Source organism: Armigeres subalbatus, chromosome 1, assembly GCF_024139115.2.
Source record: "Armigeres subalbatus isolate Guangzhou_Male chromosome 1, GZ_Asu_2, whole genome shotgun sequence".
NCBI lineage: Eukaryota > Metazoa > Arthropoda > Insecta > Diptera > Culicidae > Armigeres > Armigeres subalbatus.
Genome location: NC_085139.1, coordinates 162605567 through 162628662, shown reverse-complemented (window position 1 = coordinate 162628662; position 23096 = coordinate 162605567). Strand labels below are relative to the sequence as shown.

Below are 23096 nucleotides of genomic sequence, written 5' to 3'. Positions count from 1 at the left end.
TGAAAAAGTACCTAAATATTAAGTTTTTTCCACCTAATGTTAAGTTCAAATAGGGTTAAACAACCTAAATTTTAGTTCAACCCCTTTAATCTAGCGTTGGCTTCCCCCATCGAACTGCTATCGTTGGGTGGTTTTCTTTCTCTGTTTTTGACATCAAAGGATGGAATGAAAGAGATGCCAGATCGAAAACAACTCAAAATTTGTGTTGTTTGATCAACCCGTGCAAAAGAGAATGAAAAAGACTCTCACTATCATCATTGTATACATATACACGGTTAGAAAAAAGTACCTAATATTAGGTACTTTTCACACAAATCAGGGGTTCAGTGTGGGAACCCAAAATTAAGTAATTTTTTCTTGAAATTGGGTAAATTTCACTCAACTTTTGTAAACATGAGATTACTCAACGTTGGGTTCCCACACTTTAATGCCCTTGTTGAGTGGTTTTGCTCTTCATTTTATGACAACAAAGGGAAGAGGGAGGGAGATGCAAGAGAAAAAAAGTACCTAAAATTAGGTACTTTTTTCTAACCGTGTACGATATGTAGCATACCCGGTAAAAATTGTTTACTCATTAATGGGTACTTTTTCTCTGCTATCCTTTTCTCTCTGCTGAAAAATTTACCGGGGATAAATGGAACGTCATGGTCTAAGAGAAATGACCGAAAATGACGAGCTGTTTGCCGAAATCGGCAATAACTAAATGGTAATTGAAGAATCCGCATCAGCCAAAAGCAACGTTGCAAGCGCGTCAGCCACCTTCACCTTCTAATTAGCGAAATCCGACTACGCAATGCTCGGATTCAGCGGCGGAAGAAGAAACTCGGAGGGCTATTCAAAACACGCCGACTAGAAGATCCAGCTGTGAAGAGATCGTTGGTTGATGAATTTGGAACTCAGGCAGTGGATGTTCCGGAAAGTGAAAGCGTAGACGGCCATCAAGCTATAACAGATGCAACCTGGCGGAAGATTGGAGAGCGTAGAGAATCAAATGCCGTGATAGAGCGGGAAAGAACCAACGCAGCCAAATACGAATCCCGCCAACAGTATTCAGCTCTAGAGAAGGAAGATAAAAGCTGCTTCAGACGGGACAAGCGAGTGTGGGTGGACTCCCTGGCAGACGAAGGTGAGAAAGCTGAAACAACTGACGATATTCGACTCCTCTATGGTTTCTCACGAGGTCTGCGTGCTGCAAAGACGATTCCGAGGATGCCGATGAAAAACGCACCAGGTCAGTTACTCACCGACCCAATTGTTGCATCAACTATTTTGCAATATGGGATCAGGGATCTGGCTATGTGCGACACTTGGCGGGACATCATTTTACTGTGCATTGATCTCAAAGTTCTTTGCAAAGTTATCCTAAATTGGATACAGGAGAGGACAATATAGTCACGCTCCGTATCATCTTAGAGGAGTTCAACGAATTCTAAGTATTTCTCTGTATGGTATTCAATGACAACAAAAAAGCTCTCGATCGCCTGAATCACGCAAATCTGTGGGAATTCTTTATCTTTGATGCTGCCACCATGATCATTTCTGGGGTTATCGTAAACGTTTTGAGGTCAACTGCATTCATCGGAACGTTTAGAGCCGCTAACTCAGCTTCTTGTGCAGAGGCTACGTCGGTCGAGAAAAGCTTGTTGTTGATTAGATAGCAAAATGAGATATGAACTTGATTGATATAAGAGATAAAAGATCAGACGACAATATTAATATTTTGCACTAAAATATCAAAAGGAGATCAAGTTATGCTATTTGTAAGAAGTGATCAATATCATGTGCCATTGGTTTGTTCTTATCCATAGCATATCTTGATATTTAAATGATATTACGGTGCAAATTTATGATATTGTTGCCTGTTCTTTTATTTCTTATATCAATCAAATCCATATCATGTTTTGTTATTCTGTTCATGGCTTCTGCTCGGGAAGCTTTCGTAAAGTTGCATTTCCCACCATTTTGATCACTTTTCACCAATCCTTTCTAAATTCTTCCTAGTAATGGTTTGAGACCCCTCCCCTTTCTGGAATGGAGGCTGCCAAACAAATGAAACACAAATAAATCTAATCAAGCAAATGGAACCAAGGTTGGCATGTAGAGGTATGTGAAGGCAAGAAATGTATCCATGATAGTCTGAGACCCCTTCTTCTCTACACTGTCTAAAAATTCATAACAGTCCCATGTTTGCTTAATTTCCTATCTACATGGGACTCTTATCCAGAATGGTGTTTCCCATAGAAATGGAACATAAATTTGGTAAATAATACATTTTTGGCGGGCAGCAGGGACTATGTCCAAGGGCTTGACGATCCCTCCCCAGGCCATCTGCGAGTTGTGGCGCCTGCCTAGGATGTGGTGGGGTTTGACAGTGGGCCCTGTTAAACCTCTATAAAAAGCTGCATGTATCCGCAAGTAGGCTCCGCCAAAGCGACCGTGTGCCGCTCAAAGCGCACAAGCCCAAGTCCTGGTGTTAGGTGGGACGCTAAACAGCCCTGACACGACGGCCCTCCGACGATACAGGAGGTTTGCGCAGGCCCAATAAGCCGCCTTTAAAAACAACTATTACGAACGACATAGAAGATAATACGACTCGATACAATCGGCAACGACCTAGGCGACGAATAAAGGATCACGATTGGAAGCTTAGAATATGGAACTGCAAGTCGCTAGGCTTCGCATGTTGCAATAGGATAATCTACGATGAATTACATCCCCGCAACTTCGATGTCGTAGCGCTGCAGGAAATCTGCTGGACAGGACAGAAAGTGTGGAAAAGCGGGCATCGAGCGGCTACCTTCTACCAAAGCTGTGGCACCACCAACGAGCTGGGAACCGGCTTCATAGTGCTGGGAAAGAGCAGCCAATCAACGCAAGGATGTGCAAGCTGAGGATAAAAGGCCGTTTCTTCAACTATAGCATCATCAACGTGCACTGCCCACACGAAGGGAGATCCGATGACGAGAAAGAAGCGTTCTATGCGCAGCTGGAGCAGACATACGATGGATGCCCACTGCGGGACGTCAAAATCGTCATCGGTGACATGAACGCTCAGGTAGGAAGGGAGGAAATGTATAGACCGGTCATCGGACCGGATAGTCTGCAACCGTATCGAACGACAACGGCCAACGATGCATAAACTTTGCAGCCTCCCGCGGAATGGTAGTCCGAAGCACTTTCTTCCCCCGGAAGAATATCCACAAGGCCACATGGAAATCACCTAATCAAGTAACGGAAAACCAAATCGACCACGTTCTAATCGACGGTAAATTCTTCTCCGACATCACGAACGTACGCACTTACCGCAGCACAGAAGAGTAACTAGAACAAATTCGTGGACAAAACCCAAAATTTTTTTTTCAACATTTATACATTCTTATATTATTTTTTTTAGATACTTAGAAACATTCTGCATACTATGGCTATTTCAGAAGTGACCTAAAATTTTGTAAAAAAATATAATTAGGGCTCAAAAATGAGGTATTGAATTGGATTTTATTTACTTTATTTGTGGAGTATTTGGAAAATCTGATTTTTACACAACATAAATGTTATCAATAAGCTATTATTAGTACACAATAAGTAGATTATAGTGGTATGTCTCCATTTTGTTCATGTTTATGGTCAAATTATAAATTTTATGTTTTAGGTGATGACCACTTGAAAATCACAATTTTTTCTATTTTTTATGTCTTTCATCAGAGGAAAAGTTAATCTATACGGCAAGATCCGGCAAAGATAAATCACTTGGGTTTAACTTCAAGATATGGACTAAGCATTCCACGTGAAAACTCGTCCGCAAACGTCCGCAAATTAGATTCTGAGCTATTTGAATAAAATGCGATTTTTCATCATTTTAAAACAAAATTTTACCATTTGCTCATAAATTACACATATAACGAATCCAGAAGAAAAAATATTATATTCATTACATCAACTTGTAGATCAACAAACAATGTGATGTAATTTTGGGATATTCTGGGTCATCTAAAATGTTCTTGAGTTCAGAACTTGCGGAACTTTTTTTGTTACATATATTTTATTTATATTCACAGCATCTCCTGGACCAACCAACCAACCTGGACGAACCAAGACCAACTATCTTGTAAAATAGTTATGGGATATTTTGAATCAACCAAACTGTCCTTGATTTCAGGACTTGAGTTCTACAGCTGCGTTTTCTGTCACACTCATTACATCTCTCGGAAGACCAACAAACATCGCAAGACAGCTTTGATATAATTTGAGTTATCCAAACTGCCTTTGAGTTCAAAGCTTGCGATCTACAGTCATGACAGTAGCTTTTTTGTCACTCAAAGCTCCGATATATATCCGATCTAGCGGCGTTTTTTAATTGTAATGAATTTTCCTATGTGTACATCTGAAGTCCTGAACTCAAGTATAGTTTGGATACCCTAGGGCGTCCAAGGGATATTTAAAAGTAGATTGTTTTACCTCAGTACCTCTATAGGTACGTTTGAATGATAATCTTATTTTGGAACAATACAGATGCTGCCAATGTACTGAATATTTTCTGTTTCCGAACTCTGCTATGTTCAGGACGTTCTATGTTGTTGTAAGGCTTCAAACGCCCATACCTGATATTATTCCCTGATAGGGGAGTTAAGGAGAAAATAGTGTTCAAGCTGAAAACAGTGTTTACTTTTGTGCATGCGAATTTATACAACCATTTTTCTTTTGGGATGTTGGGCATGGGTTAAAATAAGTTAGATGTTTTTTTCCTATGTAAATGTTAGAAAATCTTTGTGAAATATAGCCATTTTAGAATCGTTCACGTAGCGGCAGCAAGAGATTTTGATTTACATAAATGCGAGGTTTTATTTGAGAACTTATGTGTTTTAAGGTTTTTATCTGGTTTTACACTGTTAGGTGGATAGATTTAGCCAAAAATTGCATTTTCCTGCATAATTAGCAATTATTAGTTCATCCTAGGAATATCAGGCCCAAATAACCGCAAAAAATAGTTTTGGCCAAGAATTGGCTTATTTACTCCTATGTGCGCAGTGCGAATATTGAATCCGACCACTACCTCGTCGCAGTATGTCTCCGCTCAAAACTCTCGACGGTGATCAACACGCGTCGGAGTCGTCCGCCGCGGCTTAACATTGGGCGGCTACAAGACGGTAAACTAGCCCAAGACTACGCGCAGCAGCTGGAAGTGGCACTCCCATCGGAAGAGCAGCTAGGCGCAGCATCTCTTGAAGATGGCTGGAGAGATATTCGATCCACCATTGGAAGCACCGCAACCACTGCACTAGGCACGGTGGCTCTGGATCAGAGAAACGACTGGTATGACGGCGAATGTGAGCAGTTAGTTGAGGAGAAGAATGCAGCATGGGCGAGATTGCTGCAACACCGCACGAGGGCGAACGAGGCACGATACAAACGGGCGCGGAACAGACAAAACTCGATTTTCCGGAGGAAAAAGCGCCAGCAGCAAGATCGAGACCGTGAAGAGACGGAGGAACTGTACCGCGCTAATAACAACGAAAGTTCTATGAGAAGTTGAACCGTTCACGTAAGGGCCACGTGTCACAGCCCGATATGTGTAAGGACATAAACGGGAACCTTCTTACGAACGAGCGTGAGGTGATCCAAAGGTGGCGGCAGCACTACGAAGAGCACCTGAATGGCGATATGGCAGACAACGGTGGCGGTATGGTAATGAACCTAGGAGCACGCGCGCAGGACATGCGACCTCCGGCTCCGAATCTCCAGGAAATCCAGGAGGAGATCGGCCGGCTGAAAACAACAAAGCCCCTGGAGTTGACCAACTACCAGGAGAGCTGTTTAAACACGGTGGTGAGGCACTGGCTAGAGCGCTGCACTGGGTGATTACCAAGGTTTGGGAGGATGAGGTTCTGCCGCAGGAGTGGATGGAAGGTGTCGTGTGTCCCATCTACAAAAAGGGCGATAAGCTGGATTGTAGCAACTACCGCGCAATCACATTGCTGAACGCCGCCTACAAGGTACTCTCCCAAATTTTATGCCGTCTACTAACACCAATTGCAAGAGAGTTCGTGGGGCAGTACCAGGCGGGATTTATGGGTGAACGCTCTACCACAGACCAGGTGTTCGCCATACGTCAGGTATTGCAGAAATGCCGCGAATACAACGTGCCCACACATCATCTATTTATCGACTTCAAAGCCGCATATGATACAACCGATCGGGACCAGCTATGGCAGCTAATGCACGAAAACGGATTTCCGGATAAACTGATACGGTTGATCAAGGCGACGATGGATCGGGTGATGTGCGTAGTTCGAGTTTCAGGGGTATTCTCGAGTCTCTTCGAAACCCGTAGAGGGTTACGGCAAGGTGATGGTCTTTCGTGTCTGCTATTCAACATCGCTTTGGAGGGAGTAATACGAAGGGCAGGGGTTGACACGAGTGATACGATTTTCACGAAGTCCGTCCAGTTATTTGGTTTCGCCGAGGACATTGATATCATGGCACGTAACTTTGAGAGGATGGAAGAAGCCTACATCAGACTGAAAAGCGAAGCTAAACGGATTGGACTAGTCATCAACACGTCGAAGACGAAGTACATGATAGGAAGAGGCTCAAGAGAGGTCAATGTGAGCCACCCACCACGAGTTTCTATCGGTGGTGACGAAATCGAGGTGGTTGAAGAATTCGTGTACTTGAGCTCACTGGTGACCGCCGATAACGATACCAGCAGAGAAATTCGGAGACGCATAGTGGCTGGAAATCGTACGTACTTTGGACTCCGCAAGACGCTCCGATCGAATAGAGTTCGCCGCCGTACCAAACTGGCTATCTACAAAACGCTTATAAGACCGGTAGTTCTCTACGGACACGAGACCTGGACGATGCTCGTGGAGGACCAACGCGCACTGGGAGTTTTCGAAAGGAAAGTGTTGCGTACCATCTATGGTGGGGTGCAGATGGCGGACGGTGCGTGGAGGAGGCGAATGAACCACGAGTTGCATCAGCTGTTGGGAGAACCATCCATCGTTCACACCGCGAAAATCGGAAGACTGCGGTGGGCCGGGCACGTAGCCAGAATGTCGGACAGTAATCCGGTGAAAATGGTTCTCGACAACGATCCGACGGGAACAAGAAGGCGAGGTGCACAGCGGGCAAGGTGGATCGATCAGGTGGAGGACGACTTGCGGACCCTCCGCAGACTGCGTGGTTGGCGAAGTGCAGCCATGAACCGAGCTGAATGGAGAAGTCTTTTATGTGCAGCACAGGCCACTTCGGCCTTAGTCTGAATAAATAAATAATAACATTTAGGCTGTTACGCTATTTTCAAATGTTGGTCTAGATATATATCTCGTATTCCTGAAAATTGGTCACTGACTTGACGTTCAAGATGACTAAACCTCATGAAATGTTCAAAATTATCATACAATGCGGTATCCAGTTTTCCGCGATCGGTAATGGCCGCCAGCTTTCCTGCGGACTAGTCTCTGATTTGACGTTTGTGGAGGTCAACTGCACCCACCGTTCCAAGCATTTTGATCAATGTGGTATAAGAGAAGGCTTGAATTCACTTCATCAGCACCTCCTTATATGCCACATTGGTCAGAATGCTCGTGGTGGTGGGTGCAGTTGACCTCCACAAACGTCGAATCAGAGACTAACCCGCAGGCAAGCTGGCGGCCATTACCGCTCGCGGAAAACTGGATAGGAATCAAATATTTCAGATTCATTTGCATGCTCTCCGAAGCGAAATTTACCCAATGTTTCGGGTATTTGTGTCTTCAGGATAAGTCACACTTGTCACACTATTTTTCCTGTAAAGCCAACATCCTGATGAGCAGATTCTCCAGTAATCAGAGCGATCAGCTGGTCGTAGAAATTTAGTTTTGCTTTGAGCGGAAAGCAAAACGATCGGCCGGTCACCGAAATTTAGTTCGCATCCAGTTGTGTAGTGCGATCGATAATTAAAATAATTAGCGTTCGTTCGATTGTTTTTGTTTTAAATCAAACTACACGCTATACACGGCAACCGTTTACCAAAACGAACCCCGCCACACTCCCTACCCCATATATCAAAAATCCCAGTGAGTTCCCGGGAAGTGCAGATGACTCGTCGGCTTCTATCAAAGCGAGTATCACGTCAACAATTTCCTTCCTATTCCTCAACTCCACATCCTGATGAGCAACTTTGCTGAAGAAAGCGATGATCTAGCTCTCTTCTGTGATTTAACACAGCCAATCTTAAACGCTGGGCATATCCCGGGTAGAAGCCGTGATATTGATAACAAAACATGATATGAACTTGTTTGAAATAAGAGTAAAAATAACAAAAAATTGCACCGAAATATCATAAAAATATCGGGTTTTGCATTAACAAGAACAAACTAATAGCTCAAGATAATGATAAGTTCTTGTTAATGGCAAAATCTGATATTTCGGTGCAATTTGTTGTTATTTTTGCTTGTTATTTTTATTCTTATTTCAAACAAGTTTATATCATGTTTTGTTATCAATATCATGTTTTACTGTTAATGAGCTATTTTCGTCTACCCGGGATACGACCCATCCGTCTCGAAAGGTTTAAACCCATTTTCAATAAAAACTACCCTCAGGGTTCTCATGCATAGGATCATGTTGCAAGTAAATATGTTTGCCGCAGTTTTATTTGGTTGGTCGCTTATCAGAAATAGAGAATTATCATTTAATTACACAAATGATTGAGGACGGAACAAATAGTGTCTTTGTTATTCCACGAATTTTGGAGAATTGAGCTTTGGTTTAGTTTTCTTGATTCTAAATATGTAATAACAGTGTAACTATCTTTCAATTTACTACTAGTTGTAATAGCTTCCTGCCCTACGTGTAATCGCAGGTGCAAATGTATATTCACTACCTTTATGAATTATTTGACATATGTGCTAATGGTACTTGACTATTTCAATCTATTGGCACAGTCACATGCAACAAAGTGTGTACTAATTGGTGGCGAACAATAATTATGCTCGATACCGTCAGCAATCCTGCGCCCTATGGTTGGAGCACCCTCTTCTTCTGAAGGCATAAGCCCTAGTCTGCATTATTTGAAATTTCCCGTCGATAGCACAGCAACAACCTCGGGTATATCGATGTGACCTTGTTTGATTTTCCTTCTTTGAAGAATGCTTGTAACGAATCTACCACGACATATCGATATTACTGGAATTGCTTGTGAATAGATATTAAGAAAGGGTCGATGATGGAATAATAGAACGAGAACCTAAAGTTTATATTCATTTTCAAAAATATATTTATATATATATTTTTTTTTATTAGCTTTATTAAGGAGACTTGCAGTCCCAGGCTGGCTCGCCTCCGATATATCTATATATTTTATCTTATCATATGATCATCGCCTAGGTCCGACAACTGCGAAAAACATTAAACGAACATCAATTTAGAAATTCTTCAAAGAAAACAATAATCTCCACCAGCTCACAACTGAAAGCATTACCCTGAATGACTGTGTATGATATACACTCGCGACTGGAAGGAATATCGTACCGCACCCACTCCAGCCGAACCACGCTCCCTTTCCGAATCGAATTGGTTTAGCGCGCGCGAGCTGCCATACAGCGAAGTCCCATCCTATGCTGGAGAGTTGAAAGAGAAACCCTTATCTTATGTGTGGTTTGTCTCGTTTATATTGAATTCGCGATTGTGTAAGAGCCGCGATGCATATCCGCGGATGGTATTCATTGCAAGAAAATCGGAAAAGTTTATTATTTCAAAACATGTATTTGTGTTATATAATTTGACCTACCTAACCTACACTAATCAAGTTTAATTCAAATAAATTTTGGGGTGGTCCATTATGTACGTAACACTAAAATTTAAAAGAAAGGTGTATAACTTTAATCAAATGAGATTATCAAAGGAAATGCATTCAAATCTAATAATCGAGTGAAATTCTTGAGTATAATATATCACATCACGTTTAACGAACTAATTCAAACTAATTCTATTTATTGGAACAATTTTGACAAGGCATAATGGTGCATACCACCCCTGCTACTAACTACGACAATGGCGCGAACCGGAACCGCAACTATACACGACGCCCAACAACGGCAGCAGCGTCGTCGTGGTGGAGCTTTGCAACGGAAATTATAAAATATTGATTTTGTTTTGAAATTTTAATAGATCTCATACATCTCTTTCGGTTCGGTTCGGTTCTGTTTGGTTTGGCAATTCTTCCCCAGCCAGAACCTGGGCGCTGCAATTCGACGAGACCGGTCGGTGTGTGGCGTCGTTCGGGCTGGCTGATGGGACCCAGAACTGGTTGAGAGGGTTTTAGGGAGATCGAGTGCGGAAATGGTGCTTGGTTCGTTATTATGATGTATATTGATAGTTTTATTATCTCAAATCGAAACTGTAGTAAACGAAGTTAACACAATAGCGTATGGCACTGTGTAAGCTGGTTTTAGTGACAGTGATTTATAATAATTGGTTGAACTAGATTTGCGCTGTGGCTTATGGAAAGGTCGGTGCGGAATAACATGTTTCTGATTATACTTATTTGATGGATTGACCTGAATCTTGCGAGTGATAAATGTGCACTAAGAAAATGAAATCGTTTCATATTGACGTTGCGATGTCCGAAAGTAAGCATCTGTAAGGAAAATTCCGTATCGCTTCGGTCTGTTTTTGTATTAGTTTAAGTTTTTTTTTAATCTTGCGTTTATTTAGAAGGCTCATTTGCCATTTGGCGTTACGGAGCCGGAAATATGTTTTTTTTTGTACAATCTATTTTACAATTCTTGTGTTTCTTATAACTAGAGTTAGTTTGGGTAGCCGACGTACACGCGACTGACTCGAGGTTAGGGATCACAAATACACAATAGGAAAAGGAGGGGGTTTAGGGTTTTAAAATTATTGATTGCGATGTTGTTGCTTTGGTTTGTATTCGTTCAAGTTGATTCAATTTAATCAATTTTAGATTTATTGCACAAGCAACTAGAAATCATAAAGAAATAGAAGTTTACTAGTATGTTTTTGGTCAGTGTAAAATCGAAAAAGTTCGTACTAATTCTTCTAGGAATTATCCCTGGACTGTGGAGATTGGAAAATCAAACTGTTTACGTTGCACAACACGTCAACGGCCGCTAGCCTCAATTTTTCGAACCAAACGTTGAAAAAAAAAACAGATTTAGCGTGTCAGTACACCTACCTTTGAGGCATACCGGTCAGTAGCTACGAGGCAGTCACTCCAGGTATCCTCTCATCGATTCCAACAATGCCAATCTGGTTGCAACACTGATCCTCTAGCCAGCAAGACTCGCCTTGGCTGGTCAATTTACTGGTACACCATTGAGGGACAAAAGGCGACAAACTTCACGCTGTACGTATGCTAATGTTAAGGTGATCACCAAGCTAACCAAGAACTACATGATCTCATCAAGCGACCCTCAACTGTGTAGAAAGTTAGTGTTTCTGTCGACAAAGGTCCATAATCGACAAAGCATTAGTAACCCGGTCAGATTGTGGAAATAACCTCGAAGCGTGTTGAAACTAGTTTCGAGACAGGACTTCTGTTGCAGTATGATCGTGTGAATTTCCTCAAAAGTTTTTCCATAACAAAGCGTCGCTTGGAATGTTCCGAGAGAAGGAAGAGTAGATACCCTGAACTGCCGGCCGGCGTACAGCGGCGAATCACCGACTATTTGGAATGCAACTACATCCACGATGTAACGCCGAAGGAAATGGAATCGTCAAACCCTCGCAGGGGTGCTTTGAGAAACCCAGAAAAGCCATGTAAAGACTAGTTTAGGATGCTGCGACCAAGGTCGGAGATGTTTCGTTGAACACCATGCTCCTCAAGCAAGGGACTGGATCTGTCAACTCCACTTGCTTTGCAGACTTCGTGAGCGGCTGGTTGCAGTTTGCGAAGACCTGAAGCAAATGTTCCACCAATTCAGAATAAGAAAACAAGATGCGCGTGAAAACATTCGAGATGGATGTTTGTAGCTTTGGATCCACATGATCTCGCTGTCAAGCACAATACATAAAGAACCTGAACACAAAGGAGCACGAAGCGGGGACAGCTAAAATAATCATAGAGAAGCACTACGTCACTCGACGACAACAGTTCCGACACAGCTGCGGAAGCAATGAAGGTAGCGCTCGAGTTAAAACAGATACACACTGTGTGTAACACACACGTGAAGGATTCGAGATCCGAAAGTGGCACTCTACTCCCCATACGTTACCGATTTTATCACTGAGATTCAATTGAAGGGCATTGCGCGGACGAAGTGGAACATTTTGTACTGCATAATGAACCTCTTCGATTCTCAAGGAATTTTATCGCACAACACGATTCAGCCAAGGATGGCGGTACTTTTTTGCGTCAATGTCAGGATTGTGCCCCATGCATATTTCCACTGCAAGGATTCAGTTTTGCCCAAAAAAATCATCTAGCACAGATGTAACGTTCCGCTAGTTGCGAGTTTCTCGACCCGAAGCAGAATGGCCAGAGCAAAGTGTGGTAACAAAACTAAAATCTTGAACAAGCTGATTCATATACACCTAACCTTAGTCAGATGTTGGGGTCAATATGACCCAAAACGAAACTTCAAAGTAGAATAACTCTTCAACTAATGCGCCGATCGTTCTGAAATTTCTTGACTTTTATGGAAATTTTATGGAAATAAAGGATCTAACATAAAAAAATGTTGTTTAAGGTGAAACAGGAACGACCCCACAAAAAAAGTTACGAATAAGATGTTAGGGTCATATTGACCCAAAAATGTAAGTGCTTATAGAATAGTCAAATTGTAACCTTCGCCTTACAACCGAATGGTCATGGGTTCGATTCCCAGCCCCTCAACCAAACCCTCGTCATTCGCCGGATGAGCGGCCTATACGGTGGCGTATTGGGGAGCGCCCTTACTGTTACGACTGCCTGATGACGACTGACAAATTGTTCTTCTCGGAGGCATTCCTCCAACGTGTCCGGATAAATGTCAACCGAACAATGCAACGATCATTGGATTCACGACGCGGACAAATGGCCACAATGGACTCACGGTGAGATGGACCAGCAACGACAACAACAATGAATAATGGAAAATCTAAAAATAGATTCTGTGTGGATTCTGGCAGCAGAATACCACAGTAGATCTCGGCACAGTAGCGGTTGAGTAACACGGTTGAGTTCACATACCGTTCGAAGTATAAACTCATCAATTTTGTGGCTGTATGGTTATACGCTGGTTTCAAATGTATTGGCCACCGGGAAACGACTTCCTTGTCGGTCATATAAGGGGAGCATAAAAATCGCTCCATATCTGTCTTTCCATGGGCAATTCTTCAAAGATTCTCATAAAACGGGGATGTATGGTACATAAAAGAGTTGCCGATCAAACCTGGCCACTCCAGGAACTTGCAACGTGCCCTCGTAGAACCCGTGGAAAGGGACATTTCTATCTTTACACCAAAATATGCCATGCGACGGCTCTTTCGTGCTGTTATGGCCGCCTATAACCATGGAGCACCTAAACGACTTCGAATTGGCTGATGACGTTGCACTCCTCGCTCAACGGCACTCTGACATGCAGAGTAAGCTCAACGACCTTGCCGAGCGCTCCTCTTCGGCAGGTTTAGTCATCAACGTCAACAAAACCAAATCGTTGGATGTAAACACGGTAACCCCTTCCAGTTTCACAGTAGGCGGGCAACCAATAGAGAATGTTGAAAGGTTCTAATATCTTGGTAGCCAAATGGCGTCAGACGGCGGTACCAAGATCTATATAGGCGCACGGATCAAGAAAGCAACGGCTGCTTTTGCGAGTTTAAGAAATATCTGGAACAACAGGCAGATAAGTGAACGCACCAAAATACGAACTTTCAACTCTAACGTGAAATCTGTGCTGTTATACGCTAGCGAAACATGGTGTGTATCAGTGGAGAACACTCAACGGCTGCAGGTGTTCATCAACAGCTGCCTGCGATATATAATTCGGGCCTGGTGGCCTCACAACTGGATCTCAAACAACGAGCTCCATCGTCGTTGTCACCAGAGGCCGATAGCAACAGAAATTCGGGATCGGAAGTGGGACTGGGTCGGCTACACTCTGCGTAGGGGCGGAAACGAAATCTGTAAACAAGGATAAGACTGGAACCCAGCGGGACATCGCAGCAGAGGCAGACTCAGAGGCTCATGGCGGCGAAGCCTCAATAAAGAAATAAAAGAAGTCGACCGAAATCTAACCTGGTAGCAGGTTAAAGCGATACCTGGAAAACGCTCAGGGTGGAGATCTTTCAAGTCGGCCCTTCGCACCACCGGAGGTGTACAGGATCCATGAGTAAGTAAACTCAGGATAGAATACACTAGGGTCACTTTTTACGCGGATGGATTTTATTAATTTCTTGGTTTATTCAAATATCTACAGCTTTTAAATACCACCAGGTTTTTCTTCAATTTTTTGTGGGTGTAATCAACTCAACCCCAAATAATTACGAACAGTACACTGATATTTTCTTTTGCGGTCGGCAATAATCCAGTTTTCCGCAAGAGGTAATGGCCGCCAGCTTGCCTGCCGGTAAGTCTCTGATTTGACGTTTCTGGAGGTCAACTGCACCCACCATTAGAGCATTTTGATCAATTTGATTTTTGGTATATAAGAAGGCTTGAATTCACTGAATCAGCACCTTCTTATATGCCACATGGGTCATTTGGCCGAATAGGTCATAAGGCCGAATGGGTCATTAGGCCGAATGGGTCATTTGGCCGAATGGGTCATTAGCCCAAGCAACACCTCTTGTTTCTCAGTGAGTAACAACAACTGTGGTGTGACTTACTAAAGGTCTGACATATGCACAACGCATCGTATTTGGAACTCCTTTGTGACACAAAAAGCGCAAGAGGTGGAGCCTGTTTGCAACATCTTGCGGCTACAATGAAAATAAAAAAAAAAACCAACCGGGAATCGAACCATGGACCTTGAGATTTGCAACCTTCTACTATAACCATCACACCAACAATTCTATTTGGAGATTCTGCTACAAGTGCACTACATAAACAACAAAGTCATTTGTAACTTCATCGTACCTTATACGGAACATGCAGGGGGCTTTCAAAAATAAAATACTGCTCAGCTGAGCTCAAAGTGTTTTGCAACATATCAGAAACATTGTCGTAACAGCAATAAACAGAAGTGTTATTATTTCTGCAACTTATCTGTTTTGTTTCTGATATGAAACACATCGAATTTTAAACCACCCAAGAAGTTAGATGGGTAGAATATTGCGACGCCACTTAAACGGAAATGAAACATTGTGATTTTCTGAAACAGGGAAGTGGCTTTAATGTGACTCGATGTATTGCCAGTGTCTACAATGCAATTTATTAGGAACAAACACCTCTTTGAAAGATGTTGCGCTTGCTGCTTGGGAGGCCGAAAGGGTCGTTTGGCCGAAAGGGTCGTTTGGCCAAAAGTGTCGTATGGTCGGATGGGTCATTCGGCCGAAAGGGTCATTTAGCCGAATGGGTCATTTGGCCGAAAGGGGCATTAGGCCCAAAGGGTCGTATAGCCGAAACGATCATTTAGCCAAAAGGGTCATTTGGCAGAAAGGGTTTTTTGACCGAAATGGTCATTAAGCTTAAAGCTTAAAGGGTCGTTTGGCCAAAGAGTCATTTGAAAAGAGAGAAATAAGGAATGAGAAAAGAGACGTCTCACTTCTCACTCTTCATTTTTCTCTTCACACTGTAAAAAGTGAGAAGCGCGAAATGAGTAGTGGGACGTCTCACTACCCACTTCGCAGACGTCTCAATTCTCAATCCTCATTTCTCACATCTCACTGTAAACAGTGAGAAGCGCGACGTGAGTAGTGAGACGTCTCACTTCTCACTCCAAATTTTTCACTTCTCGCTGTCAAAAGTGAGAAACGCAAAGTGAGTAGTGAGACGTCTCACTACTCAGTCGCGCTTCTCACTTTTTACAGTGAGAAGAGAAAAATGAAGAGTGAGAAGTAAGACGCCTCACTTCTCACTTCTCTTTTCTCATTTCTCACTTCTCACTGTGAAAAGTGAGTAGTGCGACGTGGGTTGTGAGACATCTCACTACTCACTTTTTACAGCGAGAAGTGAGAAATGAGGAGTGTGAAGTGAGACGTCTCACTTATCACTCCTCATTTCTCAATTCTCACTATGAAAAGTGAGTAGTGCGAAGGAAGGGGGTAGTGAGACGTCTCTCCACCCACTTCGCACTACTCACTTTTTGCATCGAGAAGTGATAAATGAGGAGTGAGAAGTGAGACGTCTCACTTCGAACTCCCCATTTCTCACTTCTTACTGTGAAAAGTGAGTAATACGAAAGAAGTAGCGTGGCGTCTCACTACTCATTTCGCGCTTCTTACTTTTTACAGTGAGAAGAGAAAAATGAAGAGTAAGAAGTGAGACGTCTCTCTTCTCATTGCTATTTTCTAATTTTTCAAATGAACTATTCGGCTAAATGACCTATTCGACCAAATGTCCTATTCAGCCAAATGACCCTTTTGGCCAAACGACCCCTTCGACCAAATTACCCTTTCGGCTAAATGATCCTTCCGGCCAAACGACCCTTTCGGCCAAACTACCCTTTCGGCGAAATTACCCTTTCGGCGAAATGACCCATTCGGCCAAATGACCCCTTCGGCCAAATGACCCATTCGGCCAAACGACCCTTTAGGCCAAATAACCCATTCAGCCAAACGACCCTTTCGGCCAAATAACTCTTCCGGCCAAATGACCCATTCGGCCAAACGACCCTTTCGGCCAAATGACTTTCGGCCAAATGACCCATTCGGCCAAACGACCCTTTCGGCCAAATAACCCTTCCGGCCAAATGACCCATAAGGCCAAACGACCCATTCGGCCAAACGACCCTTTCGGCCAAATGACTCTTTCGGCCGAACGACCCTTTCGGCCAAATGACTTTCGGCCAGATGGGTTTCGGCCTAGTGGCATTCGGCCAAATGACCCTTCCCCGTTACGTTTACCATTAAGGTTGACAGCTGTAAACTAACAATCTCATATACAGTTTCAACAGTTTGTAGTAATGTTATTAGTAGAATATTTAGTAGAATGTCTTCAAACGTCTAAGACTAGTTTAGTACTTTCCAAAAAAAAAAGTACTAAACTCGTACTCGTACATACAACAATATGTTGAATGGGTTGTTAATTTAAGTTATGTCATATGGGGGCCCTCCTTAGCCGTGCGGTAAGACGCGCGGCTACAAAGCAAGACCATGCTGAGGGTGGCTGGGTTCGATTCCCGGTGCCGGTCTAGGCAATTTTCGAATTGGAAATTGTATCGACTTCCCTGGGCATAAAAGTATCATCGTGCTAGCCTCATGATATACGAATGCAAAAATGGTAACCTGGCTTAGAAACCTCGCAGTTAATAACTGTGGAAGTGCTAAATGAACACTAAGCTGCGAGGCGGCTCTGTCCCAGTGTGGGGATGTAATGCCAATAAGAAGAAGAAGAAGAAGAAGAAGTCATATGCTGCGAAAAGCGGCATACATCGCTACATCGGGAAAAGTACCGCAGGTGCACGATGCAGTCGCCAGAGATAGAAATTGCTCAAAGCAGAGGATAGCTTATGGAGTACAGTCAGCTTATTCGAACGAGATAAAGACATTGAAATCAGGAAACACGACCCTCAAGAAATTTATCGAAAGGACTAGCCCTGTAAAAAATTGTCCCCATTTTGAACGATCGCGACATTGTGCGGAAGGCCAGTCATATCGGCGCAGTTTCGTACGTCATAAACAATTACAAGATTCTGGTCATATTTTCACATCACCAGTATCTCACCAAGCTCATCTTCGACTGGTACCTCTACTTCCGATATCTACACGCCTCTCGCGACAGTTCAAATTGAAGTTTGTCAGCGATATCACGTCTCTAATATTCGCGCTTTGATTCGACGGGTATCGAAGGATTCTTCCAACAACACCAAGTGACGTTTGTCGACCCTCCCAGATTCGACTCGGTCGCAACTACGTCGTGTTGGATCGCGTTGTCTACGTGCCTTACCGTGAGATCTGTACAACTGAAAGTTGTGTATTCCTTGTCAACCGAAAAATAACTATTCGTTGTTTTGTTATACGCCGATCGAAATTTACTCGGATAACAGGAAAAACTTGCAGGGAGACAGTCGAGGTTTGTGCGAAGAGATCAAAACGATCGAACAGGAGCTAACAAAGACCTTTACTAACTCGGTGACCAAGTGGATTTTCAATCTCCCGTCGGCTGGCTCATTGGAACGCCTCATGAGGTATGAATGACGACATTGGCACTGTGGACAAAAGTGGACATTGGACAGCCTCAATCAGGAAGCGTTAACGCCGAATCACTACAATGCTCAGATCAAGTGAGGTCGCTCAACCGCCTTGGACGTTGTCGGAGTCAATGAAGGTCTTGCGTACTGTCTGGAACTTGGGCAGACAGCTCGTTGACCAGTTATAGTAACGTTTGATTCGCGAATATCAAATGGTTCGGTGTTACAAAGAATCGGTCGGAAAACGATCTTGTTTGATTGTCAATGTTACGTCCACTGGCAGCGCTGGTGGTATCGTAAGTGAAAACTACCCTACCCTGTCAATAAGTGCCAAGCCTCGAACCGTCACCGTCGCCCGTAAATAGACCGAATGCCGTTGAATGGTTTATCGCTTAGAAGGACAAAAGGAAGCGGGCTAGGCAAGAAAGGAACACCACTCGAGGTTGAACAAGGCACGATACAAACGGACGTGGACAGACAAAATTCGATATTTCGGAGGAAAAGGGCCAACTAGAAAATTAAGACCGTGAAGAGACAGAGCAACTGTACCGCGCTAATAACGCACAAAAGTTCTATGAGAAGTTGAACCATTCAAGTAAGGGCCACAGCCTGACATTGACAAGGGCATAAACGGGAATCTTCTTATGCACGAGTGTGAGGCGATCCAGGGATACCAAGAGCACCTAAATGGCGATGTGGCAGACAACGATGGCAGTATGATGACGAGCCTGGGAGAATATGCGCAGGAAATACGTTCTCCAGTTCCGGACCTCCATGAAAACTAGAAGTAGATTTGACGACTGAAAAAAAAACAAAACCCCTAGGGTTGATCGACAACCAAGGGAGGTACTTAAAGACGGTGGTGAAACACTGGCTAAAACGATGCAATGAATAATTACCAAGATTTGGGAATATGAGGTTCAGTCGCAGGAGTGGATGGCAAGTGTCGTATGTTCCATGAACAATAAAGGCAAAAAGCTGGATGGTTGCAACTACAGCGCTGAATGCCGCCTACAAGATTCTCTACCAAATTTTATGCCGTCGACTATCACCAATTGTAAGAGATCTCATGGAGCAGCACCAGACGGGATACATGGACAAAACTTCTACCACGGACCAGGTGTTTGCTGTACGCCAGATATTGCAAAAATTCCGCGAATATAACGTGCTCAAACTTCATTTATTCATCAACTACAAGGCCCCATATCGATCGAGACCAGATATGGCAGTTAAGGCACGAATATGGATTTCCGGATAAACTGGCACGGTTGATCAATGCAACGCTGGATCGGCTGATGTGCGTAGTTGACACAAGAACACAATGATCGGTCAGATAGAAGACTTGCGGACCCTCCGTAGATTGCGTGGTTGGTGACCGAGCTGAGTGGAGTCGACTTTCATGTACTGCAAAGGCCACTCCGGCCTGAGAAAAAAAACGTTGGTCAGGATCAAACTAAATGTAAGTAATCTGTTGTTCTACTACGCAATTCAAAAGACTAAATAATAAAATCAAACTTTACTTTAACATTTTTTTTTATAAATTTAGAAAATTTTATTAATACTTGAATACCGTGTCGATAGACAATAATATGTTTAGCAAATATTGCGTGCCCAGATTATTTTGAAGTTTTCGTTTTGTCCTGTGTAATAACGTGTAATACATAAACAATTAGACCTTTCATTCTAGGATCATGACAATGCAGAATAAATACGAATTGAACCAATACCAGATTCGATTCCCAAGTTGTAGTCGACTAGGTACAAGATAAAATCCAAAGTTCAAATAAGGATATCTTATCGGGCACACATTACAAATCTGATTCCAATATATCCCATTTCCGGGCGCGCTGCTTGCTTAGTCAGCAAACATTTGTCACACTTTGTATAGCTTTGTAGAGCCGAACGCGGGGCAACGCAACGATTGAGGAGTTATCGACTAATTTCCATCTGCTTGCTGCCGCGCTCGGCCCGCAACAATGTATCTTCGTCATCATTCATCGATAGGATCCACTTGGAACCGGGGCTAATAATTTATCATTCCGCGACAGCGAAGGTGTATTTCCGTGGGGAAATTCCGGAGCACCAGAGGACAACCGGCACGGCGATGACGACTATGAGCAGCTTCGTTCAATATACAACATGAATACATCAACAAAATTGTTTTGAAATCCCTTATCCAAATTGAGTTTGATGAGAAACGGTGGGGTGAGTAGTTGGATGGGGCCCGGATTGTGCGCGGATATAGCGAACGGACGAAATAGATTTCATCGTGAAAATAAAACATTTTGCGAGTTGTGAAACGAGATACCGTCGAGAGTGGGGTAAGCTCAGAACTGATATACGGATTCCACACACATGGCTGGGAGGAACTGCTCTTTAAAGTGTGTGAGTGTATGTGTGCGAGATAGTAAGGGGGTGCCGTCGATCAGGGTGGTCCAAACTAGGAAATGTCCCATTTTTAGCAAGGGCAGTGTATTAGATTTTGAATGGTGCACAATGAAATCCTGAAATGGAAATGTATGAAATGAAATGAAAATCATATTATGAACCACCCTAATGACGGTTTTGTTCGCGCGCAGCAGCATCGCGAAATATCTAGCGAAGAAAAGGATTTTCGTCGATGCCGTAATTCGGAGTTTTCCTTCACTATGAGGAAGGGATCATCCCAGAAATAAAGAAGAGGAGGAAAGGGGGTCGGCGGCGTGGCGGATTGAAAGATAAACATATATAATAATGTAATATATTAAAATGAAAAATTCAATTCATTTTCAATTTATATTCAATTTATAATGGAGCAGTTTTACGAGTACCATGTGCTCAGAAATGAAAAAGAGAAGCAGCAAGGATGAAAGTATTATATCCACATGCACATGTAGATGCGTACATATGCAAACAGAAAAGGGTTATTAGCTGGATGGAAAGTTTATTTGAAAATGATTGCATGCATTTTGTGGTGCTTTTGGGTAGATACTGCAAAGGATGAATACTTTTGAAATTGAATTTTTATTATTACATCAGATATAATACTGATTGCTCTTTAAGCCTGGTACAAGATTACAATAAACAATCAGTTTCACTAGTAAGGTACTTTGTTAACTACAGCAGCTAAATATATTCTAACAAAACCTTGCATGGTGCCGATCATTTAGACAGTGTTTCATACTTTTGACAATAACTCATATTCCAGAGGTTGAGTTTCGAAATGCGTTGTATGAAGGACAATTTTTTTGACGTAGGATTACGTCTTTCCGGAACATTGTTTTCATTCAACTTTGTTTAATAATGCCCGCAGTCTCAATGAGTCAACGGACTGTTTAAAACTAGTTGTAAAATAAAGCGTAGACTTGCAAACCCACATAAAAACTCAGCTTCTATAATGACTTATTGGAAAATGAGTCTAATTCAAACTAAATGTTCGGCTCAATCCTTGATCATGAGATTCTGCTACAACTTAATTACTCGGTTATATAAAACATTTCGGGACTGATTTGCGATTTGGGCGTAACTTATTTTGTAAACAAACATTGCTTCATGAATTCCGGAGAATGCAAGCGTTTTCATCCTAAACTAATTCCCTTATCTGGTAGAGGAAAGCTTAATCTATCGGATCCATACCGTGGTTTCCTCATGAAATGCTTGTTTTAGCAGGAATTCGCCTTCCAATGTTTGTTTACAAAATAAGTTACGCCCAAAACGCAAAGCGGTCCCGATTTACTCTTTTTTGCATTATGAGTTGGGAATAATTTAACATATGTACTCCATTTTGATTTGATACTGACACAGCTCATCATTTAGATGAATTGCGAGCAAACACTTGAATAGAGCTCCAGTGGAAACTGAACCAATTGAACTCTGAAACAGTTATGCAAACAGTAAAATTATTCCACTCATCTTGTTTTGATACACGACCCAAGCACGGAAAGCACCGTTCACATTTATGACACAATTTCGACTCGCAATTCAAACACACGACGGATGGACGACGACGACGTCGCCGCCGAGCGACAATGCCAATGGCTGTCTGCGGACAGCAAACCCATTTAAAACATCCTTTTTATTTATTTTTTCTTGTGCCTTGTGCTTCGATTTACATTCCGGAAATCTTCTTTGAATTATTCATTTCCGCGCTGTTGGCTAATGTCGAAAAAGCACTAAAGCGCACGATAGGAAAATAAACAAACATCGCAAAACCATTTCAAATGGGAGAGAAAGTCACATTTATTCGGTTCCTGAGTGATACCGATGGCGAGACCTCGTCGGCGGGTTTGTCGGATCGAGAAGTGTGGAACCATATTATAGGCAATGGCACCAGAAATACTCTGTGTAAGGAACATGATGGCAGAGAAAATGAAACCGTAGGGTATCGATGCACTTCGTTGGGGGAAGTAGGTGACACGAACGTAGCCAAGGTAACGCCAGATGAGACAAGATTCATGTAAAACAAAAGTGGAAAATTAAAGATAAAAATCCGATTAGAATCAGAATTACAATAATAACAGCGAATACCAATAGCCAGCGCGAATGGTTCGTTTGCACAAAGAGCTATGAAAGGAAGCAAAAAAAAGTCATCATTGAATTATTCATGACTTAAAGTCGTTGAGCATAAAACAATATAACGAAACGAGGAAAAATGAGTACTCCGCACGGTAACCCAGCAAACGGCGGAAAAGGCGAAAAACGAAAAACAACATGCTCGCACTTAATGGGAAAACTTGCTTCTGCTTGCACCGCGTGATCCAAGAAGGCTATGGCTAGGGCTACGATCGTATCCGATGTAAAAAAAATGGAATCAGGGCAGTAGAATGTGCTGCGATGATGGCG

The 23096-nt window shown here is 42.7% G+C and overlaps 1 protein-coding gene across 8 annotated transcripts in view; it reads right to left on the bottom strand.

Moving 5' to 3' along the window:
* Positions 1 to 23096, bottom strand: part of LOC134205449 (TOX high mobility group box family member 3-like) — a 344232-nt gene that overhangs the window by 97436 nt on the left and 223700 nt on the right. The gene's annotated exons all lie outside the window — the stretch shown is intronic.